Source organism: Pristiophorus japonicus, chromosome 7 (assembly GCF_044704955.1).
Source record: "Pristiophorus japonicus isolate sPriJap1 chromosome 7, sPriJap1.hap1, whole genome shotgun sequence".
Classification (NCBI taxonomy): domain Eukaryota; kingdom Metazoa; phylum Chordata; class Chondrichthyes; family Pristiophoridae; genus Pristiophorus; species Pristiophorus japonicus.
Genome location: NC_091983.1, coordinates 123,508,599 through 123,524,853, shown reverse-complemented (window position 1 = coordinate 123,524,853; position 16,255 = coordinate 123,508,599).

Sequence of the window (16,255 nt, the reverse complement as noted above, 5' to 3'; positions counted from 1 at the left end):
ATGCACGGGGAACTGCGAGATGTTCGAGATATCTGCTGTTGCAGCTTGAAAAGATTCAGTCGCATAGAAATTGAGGGCGATGGTGACCTTTGATGTGACGGTCAGAACCGTCCTCAACCTTGTTTGAGGCTGGAGGTCTGATTGCAGGAGATTGCCCAGCTCCATCACTATGTCCTTGGGGAATCGCAGTCTCCGGAAAACTGGTCATCCGTCAGATCCATGTGTGAGAACTGTTGTCTGTAGACTCTTTGACGATGGGGCCTTCTGCCATCATGTCTATGTTGGCGTCTTCCTCTGACAGCTGCCCCATTGCCTTCTCCCTCCTGCTCTTGTTGGTCCTCACCCTCTGCAGCCTGCTGCTGGCAAGCAGCTGCCTCCTGTGCATCTGGTCCACTTTGTTGTGCGGGCCTGACGGCAGGCCCTTCCTGAGGTCCTTCCTGGTGCACCTCTCTGGGTTCAGCTCCATAGCCTTCTGCATGTTCCTCAGCCATGTGCGCTGTGTCCATTGCCTGCTGCCTCTCCAGCCATTGGAGTTGGCGCCACCTTCTCCTGCGTGCCTCCCTGCTGTGCACAATGTGCAGAAGGTGTTCCGCTGCCAGCACTGACCCCATTTAGTTCTCCTCCACAATCCCAGCCTCCTCAATCACGGCTCTCTGTTGTAGAGTATGAAGAGCCTGGGCCACTATAACTCAATCCCGCTCTCAACAAGGCTACTCGCAATGGTTTAAAATGTCCGAAAAAAAACTCCTCGACAAGAATGCTGCTACACACAACACTTTAAATGCTGCTGGCGGTCTTGAGCAAGCAGTGTGTAGCGACCCAAAAACCTGTTGTTGGCACCGACAGGCAGCTGGAAGCTGATTTAAGCTGAATTTCACTCTGAGGTGGTGCATGGTCTGATGATGTCGTTAATGACTCATCTGCAGGAGCGGGGCGGAAGTGGGGAGAGTGGGGCGGATATCCTCACTGCCGGAAAAACCCATGAGGGCAATGCCGCGAACGTCGGCCAGTCTGCCGCGACTCAGCGGCCATTCCGCACCGACCCATGGCCACTGCTTTCAGGCAGCCTTATAGAAAGGGGCATTGATATGTCCTCTTACATACTAATGTTGCTACATAGGTACAAATTGTTGCTAACTCATTACCCTTTTGCTAAAGAATCCAAAACTGTGATGCATTGGTGAATTTCTTGTTTGGTAGTTTGTTCAGTTACTTAACATTAAGGCTGCAGCTATTTGGAACTATTGACCTGAGAGCAGTATTTGCCAGCAGAACTTAATTATAGTGCATGCTGACCTAATTCTGGCCAACACATAGGTGTAGTGAAAACAGAGCTCTGCAGATGTGTGTGCAAGACTCTGTTCCATCAACTGCTCATTTTTAATGATAGGATTCAGATGATCTCACTTTTGACCTATCATCAAAAGCATGTCATTTAAAATTTTAAAGGTTCACTGACATTGAGTAGATTTTGACTTTATACAACAGTTAAAATGTGTGCCAGCAAGCTAGCAGCCCGTTTTACATCTCTATTGATTGTGGCTGCCGACTTGTTATCACCCGTTTTACACTATCGCACAAAGTCAAAACCTACCCCATCCAGTGAAACACCTCAAAACTTTCGACATAGAGTTTTGCATTTGATTAGTTATACTGCAGTCAGTATGAACTCAAAGCAATGTAAAATGCCCTCTTGCAGGGATCATACAGCACTTGGACAGTGCAATTAGGGGTCACAACAAGATCTCACATGTGACTTATACTCCAATGTTTCTTGCTGAGGCAAGTGCAAAACATTGAGGGTGAAAGTGAGAGCATAACATCATCCTAAATCAAATCTGAAAACATAGAACATCAGTCTTTCAATACCTTAAGAATTAAGATTCAAGTTTTAATGCCGAATCTTTTTATTGTGATCAGCATTTATATGGCGCCATCCAAAGCATTCAGCATGTAACTGCAGAGACAGTCAGAACAAACGCACCAATGGGCTGATAAAGCAAGATTAGTCTATTTGCTAGTGTTCCGGGTGCAACTCTCATGCGCAGGTGCTCCAGCCACATTATAACTCTGTTGATGTACGGCAGATAGAATCATAGAATGGTTACAGCACAGAAGGAGGTCATTTGGCCCATTGAGCCCATGGTGGCTCTGTGCAAGAGCAATTCAGCTAGTCCCACTCCGCTGCCCTTTCCCCATAGCCCTACAAATGTTTTTCCTTCAGGTATTTATCCAATTCTCTTTTGAAAGCCACGATTGAATCTGCCTCCACCACCCTTTCAGGCTGTGCATTCCAGATCCTAACCACTCGTTACTTAAAAAGTTTTTCCTCGTGTCACCAATCACCTTAAATCTGTGTCCTTTGGTTCTCGACCCTTCCACCAATGGGAACTGTTTCTCTCTATCTACTCGGTCTAGACCCCTCATGATTCTGAGCACCTCTATCAAATCTCCTCTCAAACTTCTCAGCTTCTGTAGTCTATCCATGTAACTGAAGCTCCTCATCTCTGAAATCATTCTTTTAAATCTTTACTGCACCCTCTCTAAGGCCTTCACATCCTTCCTAAAGTGTGATGTCCAGAATTGGACGCAACATTCCATTTGAGGCCAAACCAGTGTTTTACAAAGGTTCATCATAACTTCCTTGCTTTTGTATTTATGATGTCCAGGATCCCGTATGCATTTTTAACCATTTTCTCAACCTGCCCCACCACCTGCAACGATTTGTGCACATATAACCCTAGGTCTCTCTGTTCATGGGCCCACTTTAGAATTGTACCCTTTAGTTTATATTGCCTCTCCGCATTCTTCCTATCAAAATGTATTACTTTGCACTTTTCTGCATTAAATTTAATTCTGCCATGTGTCCAACCATTCCAACAGCCTGCCTATGTCTTCTTGAAGTCACTATCCGCCTCACTGTTCACTAGCAACGAGCCGACAATCAAGACGTGCGTGGATTCTTTAGCACAGTCAAGGCCACCTATGGCCCAAGCATCCAAGGACCTATCCCATTGAGAGCTAAGAACAGAGAGGTACTCATCAAGGACAAAGAGGCAGTCAGTACCTGCTGGAAGGAGCATTTTTAAGATCTCCTTAACCAAACCCCTGTGATGTAAGTGTCCTTGACTCCATCCCACAGCATGTTACCCGCCACTATCTCGCCACAATCCCAGCCCGATATGAGGTTGAAAAGATCATCCGACAGCTGAAAAACAACAAGGCTTTCAGAGTAGATGGAATCACTGCCGAAGTACTAAATCATAGCAGAGAAGTACTCTTGGCGCAAATCCATGACCTCATCTCTCTTATCTGGAAGGAGTAGAGCATGACAGGGGATTTCAGAGACGTTGTAATTGTGATCATCTTCAAGAAAGGAGACAAGTCCGATTGTGTAATTACAGAGGAGTTTCCCTGTTGCCTGCCACAGGGAAAATTATCGCAAGGATCCTCCTCAATCGTCTCCTCCCAGTGGCTGAAGAGTTCCTCCCGGAGTCACAATGTGGATTCCACCCACTAAGGGGCACAATGGACATGATCTGCACTGCGTGACAAATCCAAGAAAAATGTAGGGAGCAGCATCAACCTCTGCACATGGCTTTCTTTGACCTCACAAAGACCTTCAACTCTGTCAAACGTGAGGGATTATGGAATGTCCTTCTCAAATTCGGCTGTTCTCAAAAATTTGTGACCATCCTCTGCCTGCTTTACGATGACATGCCAGCCGTGATCCTTACCAACGGATCCACCACAGACCCAATACATGTGCAGATCAGGGTCAAGCAAGGCTGTGTCATCACAGCAACGCTCTTCTCAATCTTCCTCACTGCAATGCTTCGTATTTAACAAGCTCCCCGCTGGAGTGGAACTAATCTGCAGGATGAACGGGGAATTTTTCAATCTCCGTCACCTTCAATCCAGAACCAAGGTTGTTCCAACCTCTGTAATTGAACTACAGTATGCAGATGACCCTTGTGTTGGTGCACACTCAGAGGCTGAACTGCAAATCATCATCGATTCCTTCATGGAAGCATACGAGAGATTAGGCCTTACATTAAACATCCGTAAGACAAAGGTTCTCTACCAATCTTCCCCTGCCACACAGCACTGCCCCCCAATTATCAAGATCCATGATGAGACCTTGGACAGTGTGGACCAGTTTCCATTCCTTGGGAGCCTTCTGTCAGCGAGGGTGGACATCGATGACAAAATCCATCACCGCCTTCAGGGTGTCAGTGCAGCCTTCGGTGCAAGATCTCAAACCCAGCACCAAGCTCATGGTCTATATGCTTCAGAGACATGGATTATGTACAGTAGGCACCTCAAAGCACTGGAGAAGTACCATAAACGCTGCCTCCCTAAAATCCTGCAAATCCATTGGCAGGATAGGCGTGCCAATGTCAGTGTTCTCTCTCAGGCTAACATTCCCAGCATCAAGGTATTGATCACACTCAATCAGCTCTGATGAATGGGCCACACTGTCTGCTTGCCTGATACAAGATTCCCGAAACAGGCTCTGTACTCCGAGCTCCATCACGGCAAGCGAGTCCCAGGAGGGCAGAAAAAACATTTCAAGGACGTCCACAAAGCCTCCTTGAAAAAATGTAACATCCTCACCGACTCTTGGGAATCCCTGACCAAGATCGCTCAAAGAGGAGGAGAAGCATCCGAGAAGGCACTGAACACTTCGAGTCTCTTCGTCGGGAGCACACAGATGCCAAGTACAAACAATGGAAGAACGTACGACAAACCAAGCACCCCACCCACCTGTCCCTTCAACCACCGCCTACCTCACCTGTGGCAGAGGTTGTCGATCCCACATAGGACTTATTAGTCACCTTAGAACTTATATTAGTGTGGAAGCAAGTCATGCTCGACTCTGGGGGTCTGCCCAAGAAGAATAAGAAGAAGATACTTCCAAGTTTTGTGTCATCTGCAAATTTTGAAGAATTGCAAATGACACTACTCTCTGGGGCCGAAATTGCCCCCTGCCCAAAACAGGGCGCACGCACCCCGTTTCGATGTTTTTAATGCCGAGGTGGTTGAGTGAAATTCTGTTCTTTGTTTTTTTTTCACTCGGATCCAGAAGTCGCTCTTAATGGGGGCGGATATGCGGTGGTGACAACACTGGAGGGGCGGAATTTAAGGGGGATGCGGAGTGGCCGCTGCGATAACATCATCACAGCTCTCCTCTTCACTTAAAGGGGAGAGCCTGCGTGATCTTTAAACTTTGGGCCACTGGGCCACCATGGAGGGTTTCGGTTGGGCCAGCAGCTTGGCACCCAAGAGGTGGTGGCCCGGCCAAACTTGGGGCATAATTGTCAGCTCCCTGGCAGTCAGCCGACACAAAAAAAACATGACGGCAGCGGCATTAGGTCCTTCCCTTTAAGGGGAGCCGCACCGTCATTACAGAAGGCATCAACCTCACTCAACCACCGGGAAAAAGCTTGTTTTGGCACCGCCGGGCGGGCCGAAGATTTTCATGGTGGAATTTTGCCGTCGGGGGGTAGGTCAGCAGTGCACATTGTGATGATGTACTTAGCATGGATCAGCAGCAGCAGAGTGGTATGGGGGGGAGCTAGTCACCGCCGGAATAAAACAGAAGTGGAATTTTGATAATGGTGCCACTATACGAAAAGTCGGCGGCCATTGCACTCCGCAGCGTGGCCGCTGCTTTACGGTGTTGAGGCCTGAAGGAAAGGGGAAATTTCGGCCCCTCTGTTTCCTGTCAACTTAGCCAATTTCATATCCATACTGTCCCTTTTATTCCATGGGCTTCAACTTTGCTGGCAAGCCTATTATGTGGCACTTTATCAAGCACCTTTTGGAAGTCCATGTATACCACATCAATTGCATTTCCCTCATCAACTCTCTCTGTTATCTCATCATAAAACTCAATCAACTTTGTTAAATGGCAGGAATAGCAGCAGAATCCTATGTAATACAATCAGAGAGGGCTTCTCTACAATGCAGAGCATCCTGGAGGGAGTAGCAGCTTCAGGAATATCGGAACATTTCCCACAGGACAGAGGCCTCCTGATACATAGCTCCACAAATATATTGTGGAAGGATCATCTGGGGCCATACACCCTGGTGGCTGGGTAAATTAGGAGGGTCTCTCTTGGCTTCTGTATTGGCTGGTCTCATGTCGCGCACTCTCACTATTGCATCCATGTGCCTAGTTTCAGAATATTTATATCACTCTTTGAGAGTTTTGCTGCTTGTTCTTGTTGCAGCAGTGTCTTCATCTTCCTGCATGCTAGTGTTACTGTAAGAGCAGTACAACTTTCAATCCTGTAACTGCGCACACACAAGTACTTCCTCTGACTCTCCAAGCCCATCTCACCAATTGAGGTGGGACTCGTACCTTTGTCCCACCTATCAATAGTAAAATGAGCTGGCCCTGCAATTTCTGGCAGGGGCAGGGTCAATGTCAGCGCCGTTGGAAGAGCCAAATATTCCCTCCTGCTGCTCTTTCAGTGTCAGGGTCTTTAGATAGGCTTGATGTTCCCTCCTGCCACACATTCAATGGCAGATCACAAGACTCAGCAGTCAGTGCCACAGATTTTTCAAAATCCCCTTCAAAGTTAATCTATATGGAAATGTCATCCTTTTTCACAGAAACAGTCCTGCTTCTTATTAAGCTAGGTACCGAGAATAAAATTAGACTTAGAACAGACACAATTAATTAATTCATGATTAAAAGATATTTATCTTTAAAACTAACATGATTTTTTTTTTAAATTATGAGTTGGTTGTGTTGTTGAAAAATATACAGTCAATTTTAGTGAACGCCTAAAAAGAATGATATACTTCTAGCCCCAAGTTGGCTATCTACATTGCAACCTTCCTCACCTTTCTCAAATGTATTCATTAGTACTATTGAGATTGATTCTCTAAACTTTCCTCTTATGCAAAACATTTGTGTAGCAGTAATTCTAATAAACTATTTTACTGTGAATTCTTTCTCCGTAAATAAAAATATTTTTGGTAAAAAATTATTCGCTTAACGCGACCCCTAATCAGTCAAGGATGATCTTGTGTACTTTAACTAGGAATTCATGTACAGTCACATCTGTGGATAATATAATACGACAGAATATGTGGCTTCTTGCATGTCAGCTATGGCTCAGTGGGTCGCACTCTTGTCTCTGAGACAGAAGGTTGTGGGTTCAAGGCCCATTCCAGAGACTTGAGCACAAAAATCTAGACTGAGGGAGTGCTGCACTGTCGGAGGAGGCTTCATGCAGAGGAGATATTAAACCAGGGTGCTCTCTTCGTTGGATGTAAAAGATCCGATGGCACTATTTCAAAGATGAGTAGGGATGTTATCCCCATTGTCCTGGTCAATATTTATCCCTCAATCAATATAACGAAAACAGATTATCTGGTCATTATCACATTGCTGTTTGTAGGAGCTTGCAGTGTGAAAATTGACTGCTGGGTTTCCTACATTACAACAGTGACTACACCTCAAAAGTATTTTGTTGGATGTAAAGCACTTTGGGACATCCAGTGGTTGTGAAAGGTGCTATATAAATGCAAGCCTTTCCTTTCTTTTTTCTTAACCTTGAAAGAATATTTAGTAGGGATATGGTTAAGCATTGCTGATATGGGGAAGTTAAGTGACTAAAACCTTGAATAAAGGCAAACGTTTTTTGTTGGTTATACCCATTGTATTCACATAAATTAACTGAGGACTTTCAGCTGTGCATTCCTACGAAATGAATACATTTTTGCTCAGATTCCAAACAAAACCAATTTAAGGAACAGTGGGCCATATATATTCCAATTGTCAATATTTTTTTACAATGAATTAATGCCAGGCAGAAAATATCAGGCTTGGCGTGATAGCATACTCTCATAGTGTCTTGTCATATTTTCCTACATGGACACAGTTCAGTGGTAAACACTTACCCTTAATGGATAAAAAACACGAACAGAGCCAATGACCAGGGGAGGGGACCCATTACTTAATAAGTGAACCTTTACATCACTTGAGCTATAAGTCACACTTGGACCAGGCTTTAGTACTGCCAAAAGTCTTAAGTCAATAGGTTTTAAGCACTAAAATCCTGGCAAGAGCAAACTATTCCTTTTATAAACACATTTCTTTCTTTAGCTGCATTGCATCACAGTGACCCAAGATGACTTGTATCTTTTTATCCTTTGTTTCAAATGTGTAGTTCAACTGTCTAATAAAGCTTGCTTTGAGTATTTTATAACTTTAATACCATTGTGCTATGTTGCGTGTATCTTAGGATAAGAACATGTTGAATTAATACTAATAGTGTCAATATGAATTCCTGACAAACACCTTTTTTAAACTGGAGTACCTACTTGTCCCAAAATTGATTTCCAGATTTAAAAGGAAAGAATGTGTTTTGATCTGACTGTATTTAAGTTAAATAATGTTTTAAATGTTAAAATGTAATAAATCCATTTTTTTAGATGGACTCCATCAAATATTTAAGAAAATACGAGATAAGTAAAGCTAATTTTGCTTATCAGGCCGATTCCTTTCACAAACTATACTTAGCTTTATTATGGACAAATAATATAGTAAGCAAGTATATTCATGCTTCAGACTGAGGTGATTAACTACAGGCAAAGCTTCTAGGAATATAAAGTTCTGTGGAATTTCTTCTTGATCACTCAAAGTACTCTTATGAAACATCAGATTAGCAGTCAAACTTTACAAGCTACATTATTCAACCATTTGCTTTCCACAGATAACATTCCATGGTCCAAGTAACAATATCTGATAATTGTTAACTATCTTATCCTAATAATGTATAACTCATCTTTAACCAGATACTTTTCTACTTTTTTTTCAAAGAAGTTAATCAATGTATTGGAGCAACTATTCTGTTTGGACTTAATTCAATGTTTTGAGTACTCTGGAGAGAAACAAAAAATTATTTTCATTACTGGCCACTATTTTTAACATGTAGCCTATATAAACTTAATCATTTCAAAGATTAAGATCCCATCTCCTCATAATCTTTTCTTAATAAAACAAAATCCATTTTGTGATGTTCATGATCAGCTGACTGCGTAGGTTTCTTGCCCGGCAAATTAGGTTAAAATTATTGGCCCTCAAATTGCGGCCTCTCCGGATGTGTACGATGTGCACACGCGCCTGAAGAAGCCCCGCAAGTTCCACGTATAAGCACGCAAAGCGCATGCGCCGAAATCCAGCACTTGCGATCTGTCAAAATTTATTTTGATAGTCCCAACGCATCCCCAGGAGAAGGACCTTCACGGATGCCCAACTCTTGCCCAGCGAATCCTTAAAACTCTTACATCTGGTAAAAGCAGGCATGAGGCCTGTTTTTACCAGTGTTAGGGCTGGATTTTTGGTTTTGCTTATTTCTGAGGGGTAATGGTGATGGGACGGTAATGTTTGTGCCCAGGAAAAGTTTGCACCTCAGTCAGCAAAATTGGACAGCTAAGCCCTGAGTGTGGGGCGGAGCACGAAGGGAGGCATTGCACACCTCTCTTAGGGTGCTAGGCCGGATGACCATGTGAAAATCCCGAGCTAAGCAACCGGCCTCGGAGCGCTCTGAGAGGCATGGGGAGAAAAAAAAACTGAAAGAAAAACACCAAAAACATTCCCAATAAATAACGCATGCCACCACAACATGAATGCCAAAAAAACTCGGGCCGCCCGCTTTCACTGAAGGTCCCAGCATGGCGCTCTACGGTGGTGTTTTGCCTGATTATCTTTAAGGAAATGATGGAGTATTTATGCAGAGCTATTCATTAGGAGACTAAGTAATGTGCAAGGTCTGTGGATGGAGTGGGCTTGGTGGGTCAAATAACTTTATCCCATTCTATACTTTAAATGACATATGTTCTTTTATCGCTTTGTTAATATTTCTTTCTCTTCATCTTCCCTCCCCTCCTCTCCTCTAGGCGTAGGCGGCGGGCTCTCATCCCTCCAGCGGCGGGCTTACATCCCTCTCCTCGTCGATGCTGGACCTCTCTTCCCCACTGGTGACCTGGCCTCTTCTACTGGTGAGTATCATGGCTATGACTCTTCCACCCTCCCACTCCTTGCTGACCTCCCACTCAGAACTCCAGCGGACAACTGACCTTCCTGATGCCTGCCCCCAACCAAGCCTTGGGCCCTCTACCATCAATGGTGCTACTCAGCGCCGAGCTTGCGGCCAACATCTCGCTGTAGGCAATTAGGCTTATACAGCAGTGCCTGGTCTCCAGTCGTCTTGGACCCCCTTGCCACTGGACCAAGACCTTGCTCAGCTAAGCCCGTGTGGTTGCCGGTGTGCAGCGGCCACCCCATGTTAAAAAAATTCACGCACAGGCATCTTCCACTCCGTTAACATGAAGTTTGGGACCTGGAACGTCAGGACCCTCATGGACAACTCCAATAGCGACAGGCCGGAACGCCACACCACCATAGTTGCCCGGGAACTTAGATGCTTTGACATCGACATCACCGCCTTAAGCGAGACCTGGCGGGCAGGGGAAGGCCAGCTCAAGGAACAAGTTGGGGGTTACACCTTTTACTGGAACAGAAAACCAGAGGAAGAACGGCGCCTTCATGTAGTCGGCTTTGCCATCAAAAATGAGCTGGTCGACCGCCTCAAAGACTCCCCCTGTGGGGTTAACGAATGCCTCATGACTCTTCGACTCACCCTATCCCGGAACCAATGCACCACAGTCAGCAGTGCATACGCCGAGTATCTGAGCTAGTGCGTGGGAGTTTGAAAAGCAGTGACATGGTGCTTGCATCGTCCTCCTCCCTCTCCTCCTGCCCCACCCCCCATTGCTTCTCCCTGCAGACTGGGTTGTGGGGGTTCAGGAACAGGCTGGGCCGCACCCAGGGCATTGTCTGAAAACACAAATGGCACAAGAGTCACATTAAGGTGTGGGAAGGGGGCAGGCATGCAGGAAGTAAGGTGGTCAGAATGTGGAGCGGCTAAATGATAAGGCCTTCTGCTTTATTGGAAGGTGGGATGAGAGGAAGGCTTTCACATACCAATGTTGGACTCAGTGGGCCCGCCGGTCCCCACTGCAACGGGGATAGCGACCAGCGGGTCCATAAGGCAAAGTACTCGCTCCTCCAGGTCTGTGAGCTGCTGCAGTTCAGGCTTTCCCCCTCCGCTGTTTGTTGCTGCTGCAGCCTGTTTTGTGTCATCATGGCCTGCAAAAGAAAGGAAGCTTGATGAGTAACAGTGCAGTTATGTATGTGGAAGAAATACATGGGCAGCTTAAGCAGCTGTGATTCTAAGCAAAGCATCAAATGAGGCAACAACTCTGAGTAGGCACACATCCTGAGTTAAATGCTGGTTTGCTGAGTCTGCACGGAGGCTGCCCTGTAAGAGTTGTGGGAACAGACAGAGGCTCACAAGTTCTGAGGTAAGAGTTGGGGGAACATGTACTCACATTGACCACACCAGTGAGGTTGCAGAACTTTTTGCGACACTGTGTGAGTGTGTGGTCAAGGATGGAGGTACCTGACACCTCGGTAACCACCTCTGCCCAGAGAGCTCTGAGAAGCTGTGAAGTGGCCCTCCCAGCTGGAGAGAAAAGGATGCAATTCCTGCCCTCCACCGACCCCACCAGTGTCTCCAATTCGCCTTTGGAGAACCATGTCGCCCTTGTATTGCATCTCCCAGCTACCATGACAGTCCTCAGCAAGCAGCTACTGATAAGAACATAAGAACATAAGAAATAGGAACAGGAGTAGACCATACGGCCCCTCGAGCCTGCTCCGCCATTCAATAAGATCATGGCTGATCCGATCATGGACTCAACTCCACTTCCCCGCCCGCTTCCCATAACCCCTTATTCCCTTATCATTTAAGAAACTGTCTATTTCTGTCTTAAATTTATGCAATGTCCCAGCTTCCACAGCTCTCTGAGGCAGCGAATTCCACAGATTTACAACCCTCTGAGAGAAGAAATTTCTCCTCATCTCTGTTTTAAATGGGCGGCCCCTTATTCTAAGATCATACCCGCTAGTTCTAGTCTCCCCTATCAGTGGAAACATCCTCTCTGCATCCAACTTGTCTAGCCCTCTCATAATCTTATATATTTCGATAAGATCGCCTCTCATTCTTCTGAACTGCAATGAGTAGAGGCCCAACTTACTCAACCTTTCCTCATAAGTCAACCCCCTCATACTGGGAATCAACCGAGTGAACCTTCTCTGAACTGCCTCCAAAGCAAGTATATCTTTTCGTAAATATGGAAACCAAAACTGCACGCAGTATTCCAGGTGTGGCCTCAACAATATCTTATATAACTGGAGCAAGGCCTCCCTGCTTTTATACTTCATCCCCTTTGCAATAAAGGCCAAGATACCATTGGCTTTCCTGATCACTTGCTGTACCTGCATACTATCCTTTTGCGTTTCATGCACAAGTACCGCCAGGTCCTGCTGTACAGCGGCACCTTGCAATCTCTTGCGTTCCTAACATGGATGAGACTACACACAGCGAGATTAAAGTAACAGTGACCTCAGTCTTTATTAAGACATTGCAGATGAGGAACAGGCCTTAGGGGCCGGCTTATATACAGTGCTCCCTAGAGAGGCTGGGATCCCTTGGGACTTCAGGGGACGCACTCCCTGGTGGCGGAACATGGGAGTGCATGCTTTACAGATACACAACATCACTCCCCCGCCAAAGTCAAAGTGAAAACTATTTACAAGGTGAGGCGGTCGGGAGCCTTTCTTTCCCTGGTGGACCGCCTCGGTACAAATGTCTGTTCTGGTGTGTTGGCTGTGCCCTCGGTGGGCTGGCGTGTTGTTGGCCCTGCAGGGCTGCTGGGTGAGCCTGGCCTTGCTGGGCAGTTGGGCGTGATGGGTTCAATTTCCTTGTCCGGCGTGGTGTTGTTGATCCTTTGGGTGTGTGTTGTGGGCTCGAAAAAGGTGGTGTCTGCTGTGGGTTGTTCAGGGCAGTCTGCGAACTGCAGCCTCGTTTGGTCCAGGTGCTTTCTGCAAATTTGTCCATTGTCTAGTTTGACTATAAACACCCTACTCCTTTCTTTAGCTATCACCGTGCCCGCGATCCACTTGGGACCATGTCCATAGTTTAGCACATACACAGGGTCATTCAGATCAATTTCCCGTGACACAGTGGTAGACCATCGTTTTCATTTTGTTGCTGCCGCCTGCTCTCAACCTGATCATGCAGGTTGGGCTGAACCAGCGAGAGTCTGGTTTTAAGTGTCCTTTTCATGAGTAGCTCAGCCAGGGGCACCCCTGTGAGCGAGTGGGGTCTCGTGCGGTAGCTGAGCAGTACTCGGGACAGGCGGGTTTGGGGTGAGCCTTCTGTGACTCGTTTAAAGCTCTGTTTGATGGTTTGTATTGCCCTCTCTGCCTGTCCATTAGAGGCTGGTTTAAACGGGGCCGAGGTGACATGTTTGATCCCATTGCAGGTCATGAATTCTTTAAATTCGGCACTGGTAAAACATGGCCCGTTGTCACTGACCAGTATGTCAGGCAGGCCGTGGGTGGCAAACATGGCCCTCAGGCTTTCAATGGTGGTGGTGGCGGTGCTTCCCGACATTATTTCATATTCAATCCATTTTGAAAAAGCATCCACCACCACCAGGAACATTTTACCGAGAAACGGGCCCGCATAGTCGACATAGTTGACCATGGTCTGGAGGGCCAGGACCACAAACTTAGTGGTGCCTTTCTGGGCACGTTGCTCAACTGAGCACACACGCTGCATTGCCGTACACAGGACTCTAAGTCAGAGTCGATAATGGGCCACCACACGTGGGATCTGGCTATTGCTTTCATCATTACTATACCTGGGTATGTGCTGTGGAGATCCGAGATGAACGTCTCCCTGCCCTTTTTGGTAGCACTACGCGGTTACCCCACAACAGACAGTCTGCCTGAATGGACAGCTCGTCTTTTTGCTGCTGGAACGGCTTGATTGGCTCTTGCATTTCAACGGGGATGCTGGCCCAGCTCCCATGCAGTGCACAGTTTTTTACTAGGGATAGCAGAGGATCTTGGCTGGTCCAAGTCCTAATCTGGCGGGCCGTGACAGGTGATTTATCATTTTCAAATGCTCCCATGACTATTAACAAGTCTGCGGGCTGCGCCACCATCAACAAGTTTGCAGGCTGCGCCATTTCCACGCCCGTGGTGGGCAATGGTAGCCGACTGAGAGCATACGCACAGTTCTCGGTGCCTGGCCTGTGGCGGATGGTATAGTTATACGCTGATGTCGTGAGTGCCCACCTTTGTATGCGGGCTGAGGCATTAGTATTTATCCCCTTGTTTTCAGCGAACAGGGATATGAGGGGCTTGTGATGGGTTTCTAGCTCAAATTTGAGGCCAAACAGTTACTGATGCATTCTCTTTACCCCGAACACACACTCTAATGTCTCTTTCTCAATCATGCTGTAGGCCCTCTCGGCCTTAGACAAGCTCCTGGTGGCATAGGCGACAGGTTGCAACTTCCCCACAACATTAGCTTGTTGTAATACACACCCGACTCCGTACGACGACACATCACATGTTAGCTCGAGTCTTTTACACGGGTTATACAATACAAGCAGCTTGTTGGAGCATAAAATGTTTCTGGCTTTCTCAAAAGCAATTACTTGATTTTTTTTCCCCATACACAGTTCTCACCTTTATGCAACAACACATGTCGGGGCTCGAAGAGGGTGCTTAAACCCATTAGGAAGTTACCAAAATTGTTCAGGAATCCTCGCAACAGCCGCAGCTCCGTGACGTTCTGTGGCCTGGGCGCGTTCCTGATAGCCTCTCTTGGTGTCTGTAGGCCGAATGCCATCCGTCGCGATCTTTCTATCCAAAAACTCCACCTCTGTTGCCATGAGACACATTTCGACCTCTTCAGTCGCAGCCATACGCGATCCAGTCGCTGGAGGACCACCTTCAGGTTTTGTAGGTGCTCGACGGTGTCCCAACCCGTGACCAATATGTCGTCCTGAAAAACCACCGTGTGTGGTACCGACTTGAGTAGGCTCTCCATGTTTCTCTGGAAGATCGCTGCAGCCGACGAATTCCAAACGGGCATCTGTTGTAGATGAACAGTCCCTTGTGCGTGTTGATGCAGGTGAGGCCCTTTGAAGAACTCCTCCAGCTCCTGCGTCATGTCGGCCGAAGTCAGGTCGAGCTTGGTGAACGTCTTACCTCCTGCCAGTGTCGCAAATAGGTCATCTGCCTCAAGTAGCGGGTATTGGTCCTGTAGCGAGAAACGATTAATAGTTACTTTATAATTGCCGCAAATCCTGACCGTACCATCACTTTTAAGTACTGGAACAATCAGGCTGGCCCACTCGCTGAATTCCACTGCGAAGATGATGCCCTCGCGTTGCAGCCTGTCCAGCTCAATTTCCACTCGCTCCCTCATAATGTGAGGTACCGCTCGCGCCTTGTGGTGAATGGGTCGTGCCTCTGGGACCAAATGGATCCGCACCTTCGCTCCGGAAAAGTTTCCAATGCCTGGCTCAAAAAGGGATGGAAATTTGTTAAGAACCTGGGTACATGAGGCCTCATCGACATGTGATAGCGCTCGGATGTCATCCCAGTTACAGCGGATTTTGCCCAGCCAGCTCCTTCCAAGCAGTGTGGGGTCATCGCTCGGGACAATCCAGAGTGACAGTTCATGCACCGTGCCCTTGTAGGTGACCTTGACCATGGCACTGCCCAAGACAGTGATAAGCTCTTTGGTGTACGTTCTCAGTTTCGTGTGGATGGGGCTCAGGGCTGGTCTGAATGCTTTGTTGCACCACAGTCTCTCAAACATCTTTTTACTCATGATGGATTGGCTAGCGCCAGTGTCCAGTTCCATGGCTATGGGTAAGCCATTCAATTTTATGTTTAGCATTATAGGTGAACATTTCGTCAAAAATGTGTGCACCCCGTGTACTTCAGTATCTGCCTCCTCTCTCTGAGGCTTGAAATTGCTTTGATCCACCATGCACTGATCTTCCTTTGCAATGTGGTGGTTAGCAGGTTTTACAGAGCTTGCAGCTCGTTTGCAAGCTCATTGGAGGTGCCCCATTGTTCCACAGCTCTTGCAAACATACCCTTTGAAGCGGCATGAATAGGCTGAATGGAAGGCTCCACAATGCCAACAAGGTGTGAATTGCCTTACATTCATCCTTTGTTGGGGTCTCTGAGTCATCTGGGTCACCTGAGGCCTGCTGGCAGTTGCAGACTCGTGGGTTCTGCCCTGTACATTTCTGCTCGCAAACACAGTTCCAGTTAATTTATGAACGTTGCTAGCACTTG